Below are 23,475 nucleotides of genomic sequence, written 5' to 3'. Positions count from 1 at the left end.
CGTTCTGAAACCAATCGGCAAATTACTCAAAAGGCTTAACTCGCCGGGAAATCACTTTTTTCCAAATGAATGTCTGGCAAAAAAGAGTTAATTTTGATGCAAGCCGTTCTGAAATCCATCGGCAAATAACTCAAAATGCTTAACTCGCCGAGAAAATCACTTTTTTTCCACAATGAATGTCTGGCAAAAAATAGTAAATTTCAATGCAAGCCGTCTGAAACCAATCGGCAAATTACTCAAAATGCTTAACTCGCCGAGAAAATCACTTTTATCACACAATGAATGTCTGGCAGAAAATAGTCAATTTTGATGCAAGCCCTTCTGAAACCAATCGGGAAATTACTCAAAATGCTTAACGCACCGAGAAAATCAATTTTTCCCACAATGAATGTCTGGCAAAAAATAGTTAATTTTGAAGCAAGCCATTCTGAAAACAATCGGCAAATTACTCAAAACGCTTAACTCGCCGTGAAAATCACTTTTGTTCCACAATGAATGTCTGGCAAAAAATAGTTAATTTTGAAGCTAGCCATTCTGAAACCAATCGGCAAATTACTCAAAATGCTGAACGCGCCGAGAAAATCACTTTTTCTCAAATCTGAATGTCCGACAAAAAATACTTAATTTTGATGCAAGCCGTTCTGAAACCAATCGGCAAATAACTCAAAATGCTTAACTCGCCGGGGAAATCACTTTTTTTCCACAATGAATGTCTGGCAAAATATAGTAAATTTTGATGCAAGCCGTTCTGAAACCAATCGGAAATAACTCAAAATGCTTCACTCGCCGAGAAAATCACTTTTATCACACAATGAATGTATGGCAAAAAATAATTAATTTTGATGCAAGCCGTTCTGAAACCAATCGGCAAATTAATCAAAATGCTTAACTCGCCGAGAAAATCACTTTTTTCCCACAATGAATGTCTGGCAAAAAATTTTAAAATTCAATGCAAGCCATTCTGAAACCAATCGGCAAATAACTCAAAATGCTTAACTCGCCGAGAAAATCACTTGTTTCCCGCAATGAGTGCCTGGCAAAAAATAGTTAATTTTGAAGCAAGCCGTTCTGAAACCAATCGGCAAATTACTCAAAATGCTTAACTCCACGGGAAAAGCACTTTTTTCCACAATGAATGTCTGGCAAAAAAATAGTAAATTTTGATGCAAGCCGTTCTGAAACAAATCGGCAAATTACTCAAAATGCTTAACTCGCCGGGAAAATCACTTTTTTTCCACAATGAATGTCTGGCAAAAAATAGTTAATTTTGATGCAAGCCGTTCTGAAACCAATCGGGAAATTGCTCAAAATGCTTAACGCGCCGAGAAAGTCATTTTTTCCCACAATGAATGTCTGGCAAAAAATAGTTAATTTTGATGCAAGCCGTTCTGAAACCAATCGGGAAATTACTCAAAATGCTTAACGCGCCGAGAAAGTCATTTTTTCCCACAATGAATGTCTGGCAAAAAATAGTAAATTTCAATGCAAGCCATTCTGAAACCAATCGGCAAATAACTCAAAATGCTTAACTCGCCGAGAAAATCACTTTTTACCCACAATGAATGTCTGGCACAAAATAGTAAATTTCAATGCAAGCCATTCTGAAACCTATCGGCAAATAACTCAAAATGCTTAACTCGCCGAGAAAATCACTTTTTTCCCACAATGAATGTCTGGCAGAAAATACTCAATTTTGATGCAAGCCCTTCTGAAACCAATCGGCAAATTACTCAAAACCCTAAACTCGCCGAGAAAATCACTTTTGTTCCACAATGAATGCCTGGCAAAAAATAGTTAATTTTGAAGCAAGCCGTTCTGAAACCAATCGGCAAATTACTCAAAATGCTTAACTCGCCGGGAAGATCACTTTTTTCCACAATGAATGTCTGGCAAAAAATAGTAAATTTTGATGCAAGCCGTTCTGAAACCAATCGGGAAATTACTCAAAACGCTTAACTCGCCGAGAAAATCACTTTTGTTCCACAATGAATGTCTGGCAAAAAAGTTAATTTTGAAGCAAGCCGTTCTGAAACAATTCGGCAAATTTATCAAAATGCTTAACTCGCCGGGAAAATCACTTTTTTCCCACAATGAATGTCTGGCAAAAAATAGTAAATTTCAATGCAAGCCATTCTGAAACCAATCGGTAAATAACTCAAAATGCTTAACTCGGCGAGAAAATCACATTTTACCCACAATGAATGTCTGGCAAAAAAATAGTAAATTTTGATGCAAGCCGTTCTGAAACCAATCGGCAAATTACTCAAAATGCTTAACTCGCCGGGAAAATCACTTTTTTCCCACAATGAATGTCTGGCAAAAAATAGTCAATTTTGATGCAAGCCCTTCTGAAACCAATCGGCAAATTACTCAAAACGCTTAACTCGCCGAGAAAATCACTTTTGTTCCACAATGAATGCCTGGCAAAAAATAGTTAATTTTGAAGCAAGCCGTTCTGAAACCAATCGGCAAATTACTCAAAAATGCATAACTCGCCGGGAAAATCACTTTTTTCCACAATGAATGTCTGGCAAAAAATAGTAAATTTTGATGCAAGCCGTTCTGAAACCAATCGGGAAATTACTCAAAATGCTTAACTCGCTGGGAAAAACACTTTTTTCCCAGAATGAATGTCTGGCAAAAAATAGTTAATTTTGATGCAAGCCATTCTGAAACCAATCGGCAAATTACTCAAAACGCTTAACTCGCCGTGAAAATCACTTTTGTTCCACAATGAATGTCTGGCAAAAAATAGTTAATTTTGAAGCAAGCCATTCTGAAACCAATCGGCAAATAACTCAAAATGCTTAACTCGCCGGGAAAATCACTTTTGTTCCACAATGAATGTCTGGCAAAATATAGTAAATTTCAATGCAAGCCACTCTGAAACCAATCGGCAAATTACTCAAAACGCTGAACTCGCCGAGAAAATCACTTTTGTTCCACAATGAATGTCCGGCAAAAAATACTTAATTTTGATGCAAGCCGACTGAAACCAATCGTCAAATTACTCAAAATGCTTAAGTCGCCGAGAAAATCACCTTTTTCCCCACAATGAATGACTGGCAAAACAGTTAATTTTGAAGCAAGCCGTTCTGAAACCAATCGGCAAATTACTCAAAATGCTTAACTCGCCGGGAAAATGACTTTTTTCCACAATGAATGTCTGGCAAAAAATAGTAAATTTCAATGCAATTCGCCTGAAACCAATCGGCAAATTACTCAAAATGCTTAACTCGCCGAGAAAATCACTTTTATCACACAATGAATGTCTGGCAGAAAATAGTCAATTTTGATGCAAGCCCTTCTGAAACCAATCGGTAAATTACTCAAAACGCTTAACTCGCCGAGAAAATCACTTTTGTTCCACAATGAATGCCTGGCAAAAAATAGTTAATTTTGAAGCAAGCCGTTCTGAAACCAATCGGCAAATTACTCAAAAGGCTTAACTCGCCGGGAAATCACTTTTTTCCAAATGAATGTCTGGCAAAAAATAGTTAATTTTGATGCAAGCCGTTCTGAAATCCATCGGCAAATAACTCAAAATGCTTAACTCGCCGAGAAAATCACTTTTTTTCCACAATGAATGTCTGGCAAAAAATAGTAAATTTCAATGCAAGCCGTCTGAAACCAATCGGCAAATTACTCAAAATGCTTAACTCGCCGAGAAAATCACTTTTATCACACAATGAATGTCTGGCAGAAAATAGTCAATTTTGATGCAAGCCCTTCTGAAACCAATCGGCAAATTACTCAAAACGCTTAACTCGCCGAGAAAATCACTTTTGTTCCACAATGAATGCCTGGCAAAAAATAGTTAATTTTGAAGCAAGCCGTTCTGAAACCAATCGGCAAAATGCTTAACTCCCCGGGAAAATCACTTTTTTCCACAATGAATGTCTGGCAAAAAAATAGTAAATGTTGATGCAAGCCGTTCTGAAACCAATCGGCAAATAACTCAAAATGATTAACTCGCCGGGAAAATCACTTTTGTTCCACAATGAATATCTGGCAAAATATAGTAAATTTCAATGCAAGCCACTCTGAAACCAATCGGCAAATTACTCAAAACGCTGAACTCGCCGAGAAAATCACTTTTGTTCCACAATGAATGTCCGGCAAAAAATACTTAATTTTGATGCAAGCCGTCTGAAACCAATCGGCAAATTACTCAAAATGCTTAACGCGCCGAGAAAGTCATTTTTTCCCACAATGAATGTCTGGCAAAAAATAGTAAATTTCAATGCAAGCCATTCTGAAACCAATCGGCAAATAACTCAAAATGCTTAACTCGCCGAGAAAATCACTTTTTACCCACAATGAATGTCTGGCACAAAATAGTAAATTTCAATGCAAGCCATTCTGAAACCTATCGGCAAATAACTCAAAATGCTTAACTCGCCGAGAAAATCACTTTTTTCCCACAATGAATGTCTGGCAGAAAATACTCAATTTTGATGCAAGCCCTTCTGAAACCAATCGGCAAATTACTCAAAACCCTAAACTCGCCGAGAAAATCACTTTTGTTCCACAATGAATGCCTGGCAAAAAATAGTTAATTTTGAAGCAAGCCGTTCTGAAACCAATCGGCAAATTACTCAAAATGCTTAACTCGCCGGGAAGATCACTTTTTTCCACAATGAATGTCTGGCAAAAAATAGTAAATTTTGATGCAAGCCGTTCTGAAACCAATCGGGAAATTACTCAAAACGCTTAACTCGCCGAGAAAATCACTTTTGTTCCACAATGAATGTCTGGCAAAAAAGTTAATTTTGAAGCAAGCCGTTCTGAAACAATTCGGCAAATTTATCAAAATGCTTAACTCGCCGGGAAAATCACTTTTTTCCCACAATGAATGTCTGGCAAAAAATAGTAAATTTCAATGCAAGCCATTCTGAAACCAATCGGTAAATAACTCAAAATGCTTAACTCGGCGAGAAAATCACATTTTACCCACAATGAATGTCTGGCAAAAAAATAGTAAATTTTGATGCAAGCCGTTCTGAAACCAATCGGCAAATTACTCAAAATGCTTAACTCGCCGGGAAAATCACTTTTTTCCCACAATGAATGTCTGGCAAAAAATAGTCAATTTTGATGCAAGCCCTTCTGAAACCAATCGGCAAATTACTCAAAACGCTTAACTCGCCGAGAAAATCACTTTTGTTCCACAATGAATGCCTGGCAAAAAATAGTTAATTTTGAAGCAAGCCGTTCTGAAACCAATCGGCAAATTACTCAAAAATGCATAACTCGCCGGGAAAATCACTTTTTTCCACAATGAATGTCTGGCAAAAAATAGTAAATTTTGATGCAAGCCGTTCTGAAACCAATCGGGAAATTACTCAAAATGCTTAACTCGCTGGGAAAAACACTTTTTTCCCAGAATGAATGTCTGGCAAAAAATAGTTAATTTTGATGCAAGCCATTCTGAAACCAATCGGCAAATTACTCAAAACGCTTAACTCGCCGTGAAAATCACTTTTGTTCCACAATGATTGTCTGGCAAAAAATAGTTAATTTTGAAGCAAGCCATTCTGAAACCAATCGGCAAATAACTCAAAATGCTTAACTCGCCGGGAAAATCACTTTTGTTCCACAATGAATGTCTGGCAAAATATAGTAAATTTCAATGCAAGCCACTCTGAAACCAATCGGCAAATTACTCAAAACGCTGAACTCGCCGAGAAAATCACTTTTGTTCCACAATGAATGTCCGGCAAAAAATACTTAATTTTGATGCAAGCCGACTGAAACCAATCGTCAAATTACTCAAAACGCTTAACTCGCCGAGAAAATCACTTTTGTTCCACAATGAATGCCTGGCAAAAAATAGTTAATTTTGAAGCAAGCCGTTCTGAAACCAATCGGCAAATTACTCAAAAGGCTTAACTCGCCGGGAAATCACTTTTTTCCAAATGAATGTCTGGCAAAAAATAGTTAATTTTGATGCAAGCCGTTCTGAAATCCATCGGCAAATAACTCAAAATGCTTAACTCGCCGAGAAAATCACTTTTTTTCCACAATGAATGTCTGGCAAAAAATAGTAAATTTTGATGCAAGCCCTTCTGAAACCAATCGGCAAAATGCTTAACTCCCCGGGAAAATCACTTTTTTCCACAATGAATGTCTGGCAAAAAAATAGTAAATGTTGATGCAAGCCGTTCTGAAACCAATCGGCAAATAACTCAAAATGATTAACTCGCCGGGAAAATCACTTTTGTTCCACAATGAATATCTGGCAAAATATAGTAAATTTCAATGCAAGCCACTCTGAAACCAATCGGCAAATTACTCAAAACGCTGAACTCGCCGAGAAAATCACTTTTGTTCCACAATGAATGTCCGGCAAAAAATACTTAATTTTGATGCAAGCCGTCTGAAACCAATCGGCAAATTACTCAAAATGCTTAAGTCGCCGAGAAAATCACCTTTTTCCCACAATGAATGACTGGCAAAACAGTTAATTTTGAAGCAAGCCGTTCTGAAACCAATCGGGAAATTACTCAAAATGCTTAACGCGCCGAGAAAGTCATTTTTTTCAACAATGAATGTCTGGCAAAAAATAGTAAATTTCAATGCAAGCCATTCTGAAACCAATCGGCAAATAACTCAAAATGCTTAAATCGCCGAGAAAATAAATTTTTACCCACAATGAATGTCTGGCAAAAAATAGTAAATTTCAATGCAAGCCATTCTGAAACCTATCGGCAAATAACTCAAAATGCTTAACTCGCCGAGAAAATCACTTTTTTCCCACAATGAATGTCTGGCAAAAAATAGTTAATTGTGATGCAAGCCGTTCTGAAACCAATCGGAAATAACTCAAAATGCTTCACTCGCCGAGAAAATCACTTTTATCACACAATGAATGTATGGCAAAAAATAATTAATTTTGATGCAAGCCGTTCTGAAACGAATCGGCAAATTACTCAGAATGCTTAACTCGCCGAGAAAATCACTTTTTTCCCACAATGAATGTCTGGCAAAAAATATTAAAATTTAATGCAAGCCATTCTGAAACCAATCGGCAAATAACTCAAAATGCTTAACTCGCCGAGAAAATCACTTTTTACCCACAATGAATGTCTGGCAAAAAATAGTCAATTTCAATGCAAGCCATTCTGAAACCTATCGGCAAATAACTCAAAATGCTTAACTCGCCGAGAAAATCACTTTTTTCCCACAATCAGTGCCTGGCAAAAAATAGTTAATTTTGAAGCAAGCCGTTCTGAAACCAATCGGCAAATTACTCAAAATGCTTAACTCCACGGGAAAATCACTTTTTTCCACAATGAATTTCTGGCAAAAAAATAGTAAATTTTGATGCAAGCCGTTCTGAAACGAATCGGCAAATTACTCAAAATGCTTAACTCGCCGAGAAAATCACTTTTTTCCCCACAATGAATGTCTGGCAAAAAATATTAAAATTCAATGCAAGCCATTCTGAAACCAATCGGCAAATAACTCAAAATGCTTAACTCGCCGAGAAAATCACTTTTTACCCACAATGAATGTCTGGCAAAAAATAGTCAATTTCAATGCAAGCCATTCTGAAACCTATCGGCAAATAACTCAAAATGCTTAACTCGCCGAGAAAATCACTTTTTTCCCACAATGAGTGCCTGGCAAAAAATAGTTACTTTTGAAGCAAGCCGTTCTGAAACCAATCGGCAAATTACTCAAAATGCTTAACTCGCCGGGAAAATCACTTTTTTTCCACAATGAATGTCTGGCAAAAAATAGTTAATTTTGATGCAAGCCGTTCTGAAACCAATCGAGAAATTACTCAAAATGCTTAACGCGCCGAGAAAGTCATTTTTTTCAACAATGAATGTCTGGCAAAAAATAGTAAATTTCAATGCAAGCCATTCTGAAACCAATCGGCAAATAACTCAAAATGCTTAAATCGCCGAGAAAATCAATTTTTACCCACAATGAATGTCTGGCAAAAAATAGTAAATTTCAATGCAAGCCATTCTGAAACCTATCGGCAAATAACTCAAAATGCTTAACTCGCCGAGAAAATCACTTTTTTCCCACAATGAATGTCTGGCAAAAAATAGTTAATTGTGATGCAAGCCGTTCTGAAACCAATCGGAAATAACTCAAAATGCTTCACTCGCCGAGAAAATCACTTTTATCACACAATGAATGTATGGCAAAAAATAATTAATTTTGATGCAAGCCGTTCTGAAACGAATCGGCAAATTACTCAGAATGCTTAACTCGCCGAGAAAATCACTTTTTTCCCACAATGAATGTCTGGCAAAAAATATTAAAATTCAATGCAAGCCATTCTGAAACCAATCGGCAAATAACTCAAAATGCTTAACTCGCCGAGAAAATCACTTTTTACCCACAATGAATGTCTGGCAAAAAAATAGTCAATTTCAATGCAAGCCATTCTGAAACCTATCGGCAAATTACTCAAAATGCTTAAGTCGCCGAGAAAATCACCTTTTTCCCACAATGAATGACTGGCAAAACAGTTAATTTTGAAGCAAGCCGTTCTGAAACCAATCGGCAAATTACTCAAAATGCTTAACTCGCCGGGAAAATGAATTTTTTCCACAATGAATGTCTGGCAAAAAATAGTTAATTTTGTTGCAAGCCGTTCTGAAATCCATCGGCAAATAACTCAAAATGCTTAACTCGCCGAGAAAATCACTTTTTTTCCACAATAAATGTCTGGCAAAAAAGTTAATTGTGATGCAAGCCGTTCTGAAACCAATCGGCAAATAACTCAAAATGCTTAACTCGCCGAGAAAATCACTTTTATCACACAATGAATGCCTGGCAGAAAATAGTCAATTTTGATGCAAGCCCTTCTGAAACCAATCGGCAAATTACTCAAAACGCTTAACTCGCCGAGAAAATCACTTTTGTTCCACAATGAATGCCTGGCAAAAAATAGTTAATTTTGAAGCAAGCCGTTCTGAAACCAATCGGCAAATTACTCAAAATGCTTAACTCGCCGGGAAAATCACTTTTTTCCAAATGAATGCCTGGCAAAAAATAGTAAATTTTGATGCAAGCCGTTCTGAAACCAATCGGCAAATTACTCAAAACGCTTAACTCGCCGAGAAAATCACTTTTGTTCCACAATGAATGTCTGTAAAAAAAGTTAATTTTGAAGCAAGCCGTTCTGAAACCAATCGGCAAATTACTCAAAACGCTTAACTCGCCGAGAAAATCACTTTTGTTCCACAATGAATGCCTGGCAAAATATAGTTAATTTTGAAGCAAGCCGTTCTGAAACCAATCGGCAAAATGCTTAACTCCCCGGGAAAATCACTTTTTTCCACAATGAATGTCTGGCAAAAAAATAGTAAATGTTGATGCAAGCCGTTCTGAAACCAATCGGCAAATAACTCAAAATGATTAACTCGCCGTGAAAATCACTTTTGTTCCACAATGAATATCTGGCAAAATATAGTAAATTTCAATGCAAGCCACTCTGAAACCAATCGGCAAATTACTCAAAACGCTGAACTCGCCGAGAAAATCACTTTTGTTCCACAATGAATGTCCGGCAAAAAATACTTAATTTTGATGCAAGCCGTCTGAAACCAATCGGCAAATTACTCAAAATGCTTAAGTCGCCGAGAAAATCACCTTTTTCCCACAATGAATGACTGGCAAAACAGTTAATTTTGAAGCAAGCCGTTCTGAAACCAATCGGGAAATTACTCAAAATGCTTAACGCGCCGAGAAAGTCATTTTTTTCAACAATGAATGTCTGGCAAAAAATAGTAAATTTCAATGCAAGCCATTCTGAAACCAATCGGCAAATAACTCAAAATGCTTAAATCGCCGAGAAAATAAATTTTTACCCACAATGAATGTCTGGCAAAAAATAGTAAATTTCAATGCAAGCCATTCTGAAACCTATCGGCAAATAACTCAAAATGCTTAACTCGCCGAGAAAATCACTTTTTTCCCACAATGAATGTCTGGCAAAAAATAGTTAATTGTGATGCAAGCCGTTCTGAAACCAATCGGAAATAACTCAAAATGCTTCACTCGCCGAGAAAATCACTTTTATCACACAATGAATGTATGGCAAAAAATAATTAATTTTGATGCAAGCCGTTCTGAAACGAATCGGCAAATTACTCAGAATGCTTAACTCGCCGAGAAAATCACTTTTTTCCCACAATGAATGTCTGGCAAAAAATATTAAAATTTAATGCAAGCCATTCTGAAACCAATCGGCAAATAACTCAAAATGCTTAACTCGCCGAGAAAATCACTTTTTACCCACAATGAATGTCTGGCAAAAAATAGTCAATTTCAATGCAAGCCATTCTGAAACCTATCGGCAAATAACTCAAAATGCTTAACTCGCCGAGAAAATCACTTTTTTCCCACAATCAGTGCCTGGCAAAAAATAGTTAATTTTGAAGCAAGCCGTTCTGAAACCAATCGGCAAATTACTCAAAATGCTTAACTCCACGGGAAAATCACTTTTGTTCCACAATGAATGCCTGGCAAAATATAGTTAATTTTGAAGCAAGCCGTTCTGAAACCAATCGGCAAAATGCTTAACTCCCCGGGAAAATCACTTTTTTCCACAATGAATGTCTGGCAAAAAAATAGTAAATGTTGATGCAAGCCGTTCTGAAACCAATCGGCAAATAACTCAAAATGATTAACTCGCCGTGAAAATCACTTTTGTTCCACAATGAATATCTGGCAAAATATAGTAAATTTCAATGCAAGCCACTCTGAAACCAATCGGCAAATTACTCAAAACGCTGAACTCGCCGAGAAAATCACTTTTGTTCCACAATGAATGTCCGGCAAAAAATACTTAATTTTGATGCAAGCCGTCTGAAACCAATCGGCAAATTACTCAAAATGCTTAAGTCGCCGAGAAAATCACCTTTTTCCCACAATGAATGACTGGCAAAACAGTTAATTTTGAAGCAAGCCGTTCTGAAACCAATCGGGAAATTACTCAAAATGCTTAACGCGCCGAGAAAGTCATTTTTTTCAACAATGAATGTCTGGCAAAAAATAGTAAATTTCAATGCAAGCCATTCTGAAACCAATCGGCAAATAACTCAAAATGCTTAAATCGCCGAGAAAATAAATTTTTACCCACAATGAATGTCTGGCAAAAAATAGTAAATTTCAATGCAAGCCATTCTGAAACCTATCGGCAAATAACTCAAAATGCTTAACTCGCCGAGAAAATCACTTTTTTCCCACAATGAATGTCTGGCAAAAAATAGTTAATTGTGATGCAAGCCGTTCTGAAACCAATCGGAAATAACTCAAAATGCTTCACTCGCCGAGAAAATCACTTTTATCACACAATGAATGTATGGCAAAAAATAATTAATTTTGATGCAAGCCGTTCTGAAACGAATCGGCAAATTACTCAGAATGCTTAACTCGCCGAGAAAATCACTTTTTTCCCACAATGAATGTCTGGCAAAAAATATTAAAATTTAATGCAAGCCATTCTGAAACCAATCGGCAAATAACTCAAAATGCTTAACTCGCCGAGAAAATCACTTTTTACCCACAATGAATGTCTGGCAAAAAATAGTCAATTTCAATGCAAGCCATTCTGAAACCTATCGGCAAATAACTCAAAATGCTTAACTCGCCGAGAAAATCACTTTTTTCCCACAATCAGTGCCTGGCAAAAAATAGTTAATTTTGAAGCAAGCCGTTCTGAAACCAATCGGCAAATTACTCAAAATGCTTAACTCCACGGGAAAATCACTTTTTTCCACAATGAATTTCTGGCAAAAAAATAGTAAATTTTGATGCAAGCCGTTCTGAAACCAATCGGCAAATTACTCAAAATGCTTCACTCGCCGAGAAAATCACTTTTATCACACAATGAATGTATGGCAAAAAATAATTAATTTTGATGCAAGCCGTTCTGAAACGAATCGGCAAATTACTCAAAATGCTTAACTCGCCGAGAAAATCACTTTTTTCCCCACAATGAATGTCTGGCAAAAAATATTAAAATTCAATGCAAGCCATTCTGAAACCAATCGGCAAATAACTCAAAATGCTTAACTCGCCGAGAAAATCACTTTTTACCCACAATGAATGTCTGGCAAAAAATAGTCAATTTCAATGCAAGCCATTCTGAAACCTATCGGCAAATAACTCAAAATGCTTAACTCGCCGAGAAAATCACTTTTTTCCCACAATGAGTGCCTGGCAAAAAATAGTTACTTTTGAAGCAAGCCGTTCTGAAACCAATCGGCAAATTACTCAAAATGCTTAACTCGCCGGGAAAATCACTTTTTTTCCACAATGAATGTCTGGCAAAAAATAGTTAATTTTGATGCAAGCCGTTCTGAAACCAATCGGGAAATTACTCAAAATGCTTAACGCGCCGAGAAAGTCATTTTTTTCAACAATGAATGTCTGGCAAAAAATAGTAAATTTCAATGCAAGCCATTCTGAAACCAATCGGCAAATAACTCAAAATGCTTAAATCGCCGAGAAAATCAATTTTTACCCACAATGAATGTCTGGCAAAAAATAGTAAATTTCAATGCAAGCCATTCTGAAACCTATCGGCAAATAACTCAAAATGCTTAACTCGCCGAGAAAATCACTTTTTTCCCACAATGAATGTCTGGCAAAAAATAGTTAATTGTGATGCAAGCCGTTCTGAAACCAATCGGAAATAACTCAAAATGCTTCACTCGCCGAGAAAATCACTTTTATCACACAATGAATGTATGGCAAAAAATAATTAATTTTGATGCAAGCCGTTCTGAAACGAATCGGCAAATTACTCAGAATGCTTAACTCGCCGAGAAAATCACTTTTTTCCCACAATGAATGTCTGGCAAAAAATATTAAAATTCAATGCAAGCCATTCTGAAACCAATCGGCAAATAACTCAAAATGCTTAACTCGCCGAGAAAATCACTTTTTACCCACAATGAATGTCTGGCAAAAAATAGTCAATTTCAATGCAAGCCATTCTGAAACCTATCGGCAAATTACTCAAAATGCTTAAGTCGCCGAGAAAATCACCTTTTTCCCACAATGAATGACTGGCAAAACAGTTAATTTTGAAGCAAGCCGTTCTGAAACCAATCGGCAAATTACTCAAAATGCTTAACTCGCCGGGAAAATGACTTTTTTCCACAATGAATGTCTGGCAAAAAATAGTTAATTTTGTTGCAAGCCGTTCTGAAATCCATCGGCAAATAACTCAAAATGCTTAACTCGCCGAGAAAATCACTTTTTTTCCACAATAAATGTCTGGCAAAAAAGTTAATTGTGATGCAAGCCGTTCTGAAACCAATCGGCAAATAACTCAAAATGCTTAACTCGCCGAGAAAATCACTTTTATCACACAATGAATGCCTGGCAGAAAATAGTCAATTTTGATGCAAGCCCTTCTGAAACCAATCGGCAAATTACTCAAAACGCTTAACTCGCCGAGAAAATCACTTTTGTTCCACAATGAATGCCTGGCAAAAAATAGTTAATTTTGAAGCAAGCCGTTCTGAAACCAATCGGCAAATTACTCAAAATGCTTAACTCGCCGGGAAAATCACTTTTTTCCAAATGAATGCCTGGCAAAAAATAGTAAATTTTGATGCAAGCCGTTCTGAAACCAATCGGCAAATTACTCAAAACGCTTAACTCGCCGAGAAAATCACTTTTGTTCCACAATGAATGTCTGTAAAAAAAGTTAATTTTGAAGCAAGCCGTTCTGAAACCAATCGGCAAATTAATCAAAATGCTTAAGTCGCCGGGAAAATGACTTTTTTCCACAATGAATGTCTGGCAAAAAATAGTTAATTTTGATGCAAGCCGTTCTGAAACCAATCGGAAATAACTCAAAATGCTTCACTCGCCGAGAAAATCACTTTTATCACACAATGAATGCATGGCAAAAAATAATTAATTTTGATGCAAGCCGTTCTGAAACGAATCGGCAAATTACTCAAAATGCTTAACTCGCCGAGAAAATCACTTTTTTCCCCACAATGAATGTCTGGCAAAAAATATTAAAATTCAATGCAAGCCATTCTGAAACCAATCGGCAAATAACTCAAAATGCTTAACTCGCCGAGAAAATCACTTTTTACCCACAATGAATGTCTGGCAAAAAATAGTCAATTTCAATGCAAGCCATTCTGAAACCTATCGGCAAATAACTCAAAATGCTTAACTCGCCGAGAAAATCACTTTTTTCCCACAATGAGTGCCTGGCAAAAAATAGTTAATTTTGAAGCAAGCCGTTCTGAAACCAATCGGCAAATTACTCAAAATGCTTAACTCCCCAGGAAAATCACTTTTTTCCGCAATGAATGTCTGGCAAAAAAATAGTAAATTTTGATGCAAGCCGTTCTGAAACCAATCGGCAAATTACTCAAAATGCTTAACTCGCCGGGAAAATCACTTTTTTTCCACAATGAATGTCTGGCAAAAAATAGTTAATTTTGATGCAAGCCGTTCTGAAACCAATCGGGAAATTACTCAAAATGCTTAACGCGCCGAGAAAGTCATTTTTTTCAACAATGAATGTCTGGCAAAAAATAGTAAATTTCAATGCAAGCCATTCTGAAACCAATCGGCAAATAACTCAAAATGCTTAAATCGCCGAGAAAATAAATTTTTACCCACAATGAATGTCTGGCAAAAAATAGTAAATTTCAATGCAAGCCATTCTGAAACCTATCGGCAAATAACTCAAAATGCTTAACTCGCCGAGAAAATCACTTTTTCCCACAATGAATGTCTGGCAAAAAATAGTTAATTGTGATGCAAGCCGTTCTGAAACCAATCGGAAATAACTCAAAATGCTTCACTCGCCGAGAAAATCACTTTTATCACACAATGAATGTATGGCAAAAAATAATTAATTTTGATGCAAGCCGTTCTGAAACGAATCGGCAAATTACTCAAAATGCTTAACTCGCCGAGAAAATCACTTTTTTCCCACAATGAATGTCTGGCAAAAAATATTAAAATTCAATGCAAGCCATTCTGAAACCAATCGGCAAATAACTCAAAATGCTTAACTCGCCGAGAAAATCACTTTTTACCCACAATGAATGTCTGGCAAAAAATAGTCAATTTCAATGCAAGCCATTCTGAAACCTATCGGCAAATAACTCAAAATGCTTAACTCGCCGAGAAAATCACTTTTTTCCCACAATCAGTGCCTGGCAAAAAATAGTTAATTTTGAAGCAAGCCGTTCTGAAACCAATCGGCAAATTACTCAAAATGCTTAACTCCACGGGAAAATCACTTTTTTCCACAATGAATGTCTGGCAAAAAAATAGTAAATTTTGATGCAAGCCGTTCTGAAACCAATCGGCAAATTACTCAAAATGCTTAACTCGCCGGGAAAATCACTTTTTTTCCACAATGAATGTCTGGCAAAAAATAGTTAATTTTGATGCAAGCCGTTCTGAAACCAATCGGGAAATTACTCAAAATGCTTAACGCGCCGAGAAAGTCATTTTTTCCACAATGAATGTCTGGCAAAAAAAAGTTAATTGTGATGCAAGCCGTTCTGAAACCAATCGGAAATAACTCAAAATGCTTCACTCGCCGAGAAAATCACTTTTATCACACAATGAATGTATGGCAAAAAATAATTAATTTTGATGCAAGCCGTTCTGAAACGAATCGGCAAATTACTCAAAATGCTTAACTCGCCGAGAAAATCACTTTTTTCCCCACAATGAATGTCTGGCAAAAAATATTAAAATTCAATGCAAGCCATTCTGAAACCAATCGGCAAATAACTCAAAATGCTTAACTCGCCGAGAAAATCACTTTTTACCCACAATGAATGTCTGGCAAAAAATAGTGAATTTCAATGCAAGCCATTCTGAAACCTATCGGCAAATAACTCAAAATGCTTAACTCGCCGAGAAAATCACTTTTTTCCCACAATCAGTGCCTGGCAAAAAATAGTTAATTTTGAAGCAAGCCGTTCTGAAACCAATCGGCAAATTACTCAAAATGCTTAACTCCACGGGAAAATCACTTTTTTCCACAATGAATGTCTGGCAAAAAAATAGTAAATTTTGATGCAAGCCGTTCTGAAACCAATCGGCAAATTACTCAAAATGCTTAACTCGCCGAGAAAATCACCTTTTTCCCACAATGAATGACTGGCAAAAAATAGTAAATTTCAATGCAAGCCATTCTGAAACCAATCGGCAAATTACTCAAAACGCTTAACTCGCCGAGAAAATCACTTTTGTTCCACAATGAGTGTCTGGCAAAAAAGTTAATTTTGAAGCAAGCCGTTCTGAAACCAATCGGCAAATTACTCAAAATGCTTAACTCGCCGGGAAAATGACTTTTTTCCACAATGAATGTCTGGCAAAAAATAGTTAATTTTGTTGCAAGCCTTTCTGAAATCCATCGGCAAATAACTCAAAATGCTTAACTCGCCGAGAAAATCACTTTATTTCCACAATGAATGTCTGGCAAAAAATAGTTAATTGTGATGCAAGCCATTCTGAAACCAATCGGCAAATTACTCAAAATGCTTAACTCGCCGAGAAAATCACTTTTATCACACAATGAATGTCTGGCAGAAAATAGTCAATTTTGATGCAAGCCCTTCTGAAACCAATCGGCAAATTACTCAAAACGCTTAACTCGCCGAGAAAATCACTTTTGTTCCACAATGAATGCCTGGCAAAAATTGGTTAATTTTGAAGCAAGCCGTTCTGAAACCAATCGGCAAATTACTCAAAATGCTTAACTCGCCATGAAAATCACTTTTGTTCCACAATGAATGTCTGGCAAAAAATAGTTAATTTTGAAGCAAGCCATTCTGAAACCAATCGGCAAATTACTCAAAATGCTGAACGCGCCGAGAAAATCACTTTTTCTCAAATCTGAATGTCCGACAAAAAATACTTAATTTTGATGCAAGCCGTTCTGAAACCAATCGGCAAATAACTCAAAATGCTTAACTCGCCGAGAAAATCACTTTTTTCCACAATGAATGTCTGGCAAAATATAGTAAATTTCAATGCAAGCCACTCTGAAACCAATCGGCAAATTACTCAAAACGCTTAACTCGCCGAGAAAATCACTTTTGTTCCACAATGAATGTCTGGCAAAAAATACTTAATTTTGATGCAAGCCGTTCTGAAACCAATCGGCAAATTACTCAAAATGCTTAACTCGCAGGGAAAATGACTTTTTTCCACAATGAATGTCTGGCAAAAAATAGTTAATTTTGAAGCAAGCCGTTCTGAAACCAATCGGCAAATTACTCAAAATGCTGAACGCGCCGAGAAAATCACTTTTTCTCAAATCTGAATGTCCGACAAAAAATACTTAATTTTGATGCAATCCGTTCTGAAACCAATCGGCAAATAACTCAAAATGCTTAACTCGCCGGGGAAATCACTTTTTTTCCACAATGAATGTCTGGCAAAAAATAGTTAATTTTGAAGCAAGCCGTTCTGAAACCAATCGGGAAATTACTCAAAATGCTTAACTCGCTGGGAAAATCACTTTTTTCCCACAATGAATGTCTGGCAAAAAATAGTAAATTTCAATGCAAGCCATTCTGAAACTAATCGGCAAATTACGCAAAACGCTTAACTCGCCGAGAAAATCACTTTAGTTCCACAATGAATGTTGGCAAAAAAATAGTTAATTTTGAAGCAAGCCTTTCTGAAACCAATCGGGAAATTACTCAAAATGCTTAACGCACCGAGAAAATCAATTTTTCCCACAATGAATGTCTGGCAAAAAATAGTTAATTTTGAAGCAAGCCATTCTGAAAACAATTGGCAAATTACTCAAAACGCTTAACTCGCCGTGAAAATCACTTTTGTTCCACAATGAATGTCTGGCAAAAAATAGTTAATTTTGAAGCTAGCCATTCTGAAACCAATCGGCAAATTACTCAAAATGCTGAACGCGCCGAGAAAATCACTTTTTCTCAAATCTGAATGTCCGACAAAAAATACTTAATTTTGATGCAAGCCGTTCTGAAACCAATCGGCAAATAACTCAAAATGCTTAACTCGCCGGGGAAATCACTTTTTTTCCACAATGAATGTCTGGCAAAATATAGTAAATTTTGATGCAAGCCGTTCTGAAACCAATCGGAAATAACTCAAAATGCTTCACTCGCCGAGAAAATCACTTTTATCACACAATGAATGTATGGCAAAAAATAATTAATTTTGATGCAAGCCGTTCTGAAACCAATCGGCAAATTAATCAAAATGCTTAACTCGCCGAGAAAATCACTTTTTTCCCACAATGAATGTCTGGCAAAAAATTTTAAAATTCAATGCAAGCCATTCTGAAACCAATCGGCAAATAACTCAAAATGCTTAACTCGCCGAGAAAATCACTTGTTTCCCGCAATGAGTGCCTGGCAAAAAATAGTTAATTTTGAAGCAAGCCGTTCTGAAACCAATCGGCAAATTACTCAAAATGCTTAACTCCACGGGAAAATCACTTTTTTCCACAATGAATGTCTGGCAAAAAAATAGTAAATTTTGATGCAAGCCGTTCTGAAACAAATCGGCAAATTACTCAAAATGCTTAACTCGCCGGGAAAATCACTTTTTTTCCACAATGAATGTCTGGCAAAAAATAGTTAATTTTGATGCAAGCCGTTCTGAAACCAATCGGGAAATTGCTCAAAATGCTTAACGCGCCGAGAAAGTCATTTTTTCCCACAATGAATGTCTGGCAAAAAATAGTTAATTTTGATGCAAGCCGTTCTGAAACCAATCGGGAAATTACTCAAAATGCTTAACGCGCCGAGAAAGTCATTTTTTCCCACAATGAATGTCTGGCAAAAAATAGTAAATTTCAATGCAAGCCATTCTGAAACCAATCGGCAAATAACTCAAAATGCTTAACTCGCCGAGAAAATCACTTTTTACCCACAATGAATGTCTGGCACAAAATAGTAAATTTCAATGCAAGCCATTCTGAAACCTATCGGCAAATAACTCAAAATGCTTAACTCGCCGAGAAAATCACTTTTTTCCCACAATGAATGTCTGGCAGAAAATACTCAATTTTGATGCAAGCCCTTCTGAAACCAATCGGCAAATTACTCAAAACCCTAAACTCGCCGAGAAAATCACTTTTGTTCCACAATGAATGCCTGGCAAAAAATAGTTAATTTTGAAGCAAGCCGTTCTGAAACCAATCGGCAAATTACTCAAAATGCTTAACTCGCCGGGAAGATCACTTTTTTCCACAATGAATGTCTGGCAAAAAATAGTAAATTTTGATGCAAGCCGTTCTGAAACCAATCGGGAAATTACTCAAAACGCTTAACTCGCCGAGAAAATCACTTTTGTTCCACAATGAATGTCTGGCAAAAAAGTTAATTTTGAAGCAAGCCGTTCTGAAACAATTCGGCAAATTTATCAAAATGCTTAACTCGCCGGGAAAATCACTTTTTTCCCACAATGAATGTCTGGCAAAAAATAGTAAATTTCAATGCAAGCCATTCTGAAACCAATCGGTAAATAACTCAAAATGCTTAACTCGGCGAGAAAATCACATTTTACCCACAATGAATGTCTGGCAAAAAAATAGTAAATTTTGATGCAAGCCGTTCTGAAACCAATCGGCAAATTACTCAAAATGCTTAACTCGCCGGGAAAATCACTTTTTTCCCACAATGAATGTCTGGCAAAAAATAGTCAATTTTGATGCAAGCCCTTCTGAAACCAATCGGCAAATTACTCAAAACGCTTAACTCGCCGAGAAAATCACTTTTGTTCCACAATGAATGCCTGGCAAAAAATAGTTAATTTTGAAGCAAGCCGTTCTGAAACCAATCGGCAAATTACTCAAAAATGCATAACTCGCCGGGAAAATCACTTTTTTCCACAATGAATGTCTGGCAAAAAATAGTAAATTTTGATGCAAGCCGTTCTGAAACCAATCGGGAAATTACTCAAAATGCTTAACTCGCTGGGAAAAACACTTTTTTCCCAGAATGAATGTCTGGCAAAAAATAGTTAATTTTGATGCAAGCCATTCTGAAACCAATCGGCAAATTACTCAAAACGCTTAACTCGCCGTGAAAATCACTTTTGTTCCACAATGAATGTCTGGCAAAAAATAGTTAATTTTGAAGCAAGCCATTCTGAAACCAATCGGCAAATAACTCAAAATGCTTAACTCGCCGGGAAAATCACTTTTGTTCCACAATGAATGTCTGGCAAAATATAGTAAATTTCAATGCAAGCCACTCTGAAACCAATCGGCAAATTACTCAAAACGCTGAACTCGCCGAGAAAATCACTTTTGTTCCACAATGAATGTCCGGCAAAAAATACTTAATTTTGATGCAAGCCGACTGAAACCAATCGTCAAATTACTCAAAATGCTTAAGTCGCCGAGAAAATCACCTTTTTCCCCACAATGAATGACTGGCAAAACAGTTAATTTTGAAGCAAGCCGTTCTGAAACCAATCGGCAAATTACTCAAAATGCTTAACTCGCCGGGAAAATGACTTTTTTCCACAATGAATGTCTGGCAAAAAATAGTAAATTTCAATGCAATTCGCCTGAAACCAATCGGCAAATTACTCAAAATGCTTAACTCGCCGAGAAAATCACTTTTATCACACAATGAATGTCTGGCAGAAAATAGTCAATTTTGATGCAAGCCCTTCTGAAACCAATCGGTAAATTACTCAAAACGCTTAACTCGCCGAGAAAATCACTTTTGTTCCACAATGAATGCCTGGCAAAAAATAGTTAATTTTGAAGCAAGCCGTTCTGAAACCAATCGGCAAATTACTCAAAAGGCTTAACTCGCCGGGAAATCACTTTTTTCCAAATGAATGTCTGGCAAAAAATAGTTAATTTTGATGCAAGCCGTTCTGAAATCCATCGGCAAATAACTCAAAATGCTTAACTCGCCGAGAAAATCACTTTTTTTCCACAATGAATGTCTGGCAAAAAATAGTAAATTTCAATGCAAGCCGTCTGAAACCAATCGGCAAATTACTCAAAATGCTTAACTCGCCGAGAAAATCACTTTTATCACACAATGAATGTCTGGCAGAAAATAGTCAATTTTGATGCAAGCCCTTCTGAAACCAATCGGCAAATTACTCAAAACGCTTAACTCGCCGAGAAAATCACTTTTGTTCCACAATGAATGCCTGGCAAAAAATAGTTAATTTTGAAGCAAGCCGTTCTGAAACCAATCGGCAAAATGCTTAACTCCCCGGGAAAATCACTTTTTTCCACAATGAATGTCTGGCAAAAAAATAGTAAATGTTGATGCAAGCCGTTCTGAAACCAATCGGCAAATAACTCAAAATGATTAACTCGCCGGGAAAATCACTTTTGTTCCACAATGAATATCTGGCAAAATATAGTAAATTTCAATGCAAGCCACTCTGAAACCAATCGGCAAATTACTCAAAACGCTGAACTCGCCGAGAAAATCACTTTTGTTCCACAATGAATGTCCGGCAAAAAATACTTAATTTTGATGCAAGCCGTCTGAAACCAATCGGCAAATTACTCAAAATGCTTAAGTCGCCGAGAAAATCACCTTTTTCCCACAATGAATGACTGGCAAAACAGTTAATTTTGAAGCAAGCCGTTCTGAAACCAATCGGGAAATTACTCAAAATGCTTAACGCGCCGAGAAAGTAATTTTTTTCAACAATGAATGTCTGGCAAAAAATAGTAAATTTCAATGCAAGCCATTCTGAAACCAATCGGCAAATAACTCAAAATGCTTAAATCGCCGAGAAAATAAATTTTTACCCACAATGAATGTCTGGCAAAAAATAGTAAATTTCAATGCAAGCCATTCTGAAACCTATCGGCAAATAACTCAAAATGCTTAACTCGCCGAGAAAATCACTTTTTTCCCACAATGAATGTCTGGCAAAAAATAGTTAATTGTGATGCAAGCCGTTCTGAAACCAATCGGAAATAACTCAAAATGCTTCACTCGCCGAGAAAATCACTTTTATCACACAATGAATGTATGGCAAAAAATAATTAATTTTGATGCAAGCCGTTCTGAAACGAATCGGCAAATTACTCAGAATGCTTAACTCGCCGAGAAAATCACTTTTTTCCCACAATGAATGTCTGGCAAAAAATATTAAAATTTAATGCAAGCCATTCTGAAACCAATCGGCAAATAACTCAAAATGCTTAACTCGCCGAGAAAATCACTTTTTACCCACAATGAATGTCTGGCAAAAAATAGTCAATTTCAATGCAAGCCATTCTGAAACCTATCGGCAAATAACTCAAAATGCTTAACTCGCCGAGAAAATCACTTTTTTCCCACAATCAGTGCCTGGCAAAAAATAGTTAATTTTGAAGCAAGCCGTTCTGAAACCAATCGGCAAATTACTCAAAATGCTTAACTCCACGGGAAAATCACTTTTTTCCACAATGAATTTCTGGCAAAAAAATAGTAAATTTTGATGCAAGCCGTTCTGAAACCAATCGGCAAATTACTCAAAATGCTTCACTCGCCGAGAAAATCACTTTTATCACACAATGAATGTATGGCAAAAAATAATTAATTTTTATGCAAGCCGTTCTGAAACGAATCGGCAAATTACTCAAAATGCTGAACTCGCCGAGAAAATCACTTTTTTCCCCACAATGAATGTCTGGCAAAAAATATTAAAATTCAATGCAAGCCATTCTGAAACCAATCGGCAAATAACTCAAAATGCTTAACTCGCCGAGAAAATCACTTTTTACCCACAATGAATGTCTGGCAAAAAATAGTCAATTTCAATGCAAGCCATTCTGAAACCTATCGGCAAATAACTCAAAATGCTTAACTCGCCGAGAAAATCACTTTTTTCCCACAATGAGTGCCTGGCAAAAAATAGTTACTTTTGAAGCAAGCCGTTCTGAAACCAATCGGCAAATTACTCAAAATGCTTAACTCGCCGGGAAAATCACTTTTTTTCCACAATGAATGTCTGGCAAAAAATAGTTAATTTTGATGCAAGCCGTTCTGAAACCAATCGGGAAATTACTCAAAACGCTTAACTCGCCGAGAAAATCACTTTTGTTCCACAATGAATGTCTGGCAAAAAAGTTAATTTTGAAGCAAGCCGTTCTGAAACAATTCGGCAAATTTATCAAAATGCTTAACTCGCCGGGAAAATCACTTTTTTCCCACAATGAATGTCTGGCAAAAAATAGTAAATTTCAATGCAAGCCATTCTGAAACCAATCGGTAAATAACTCAAAATGCTTAACTCGGCGAGAAAATCACATTTTACCCACAATGAATGTCTGGCAAAAAATAGTTAATTTTGAAGCAAGCCATTCTGAAACCAATCGGCAAATAACTCAAAATGCTTAACTCGCCGGGAAAATCACTTTTGTTCCACAATGAATGTCTGGCAAAATATAGTAAATTTCAATGCAAGCCACTCTGAAACCAATCGGCAAATTACTCAAAACGCTGAACTCGCCGAGAAAATCACTTTTGTTCCACAATG

Source organism: Scyliorhinus torazame, unplaced genomic scaffold (assembly GCF_047496885.1).
Source record: "Scyliorhinus torazame isolate Kashiwa2021f unplaced genomic scaffold, sScyTor2.1 scaffold_51, whole genome shotgun sequence".
Lineage (NCBI taxonomy): Eukaryota > Metazoa > Chordata > Chondrichthyes > Carcharhiniformes > Scyliorhinidae > Scyliorhinus > Scyliorhinus torazame.
Note: the sequence above shows the minus strand (reverse complement) of the source record.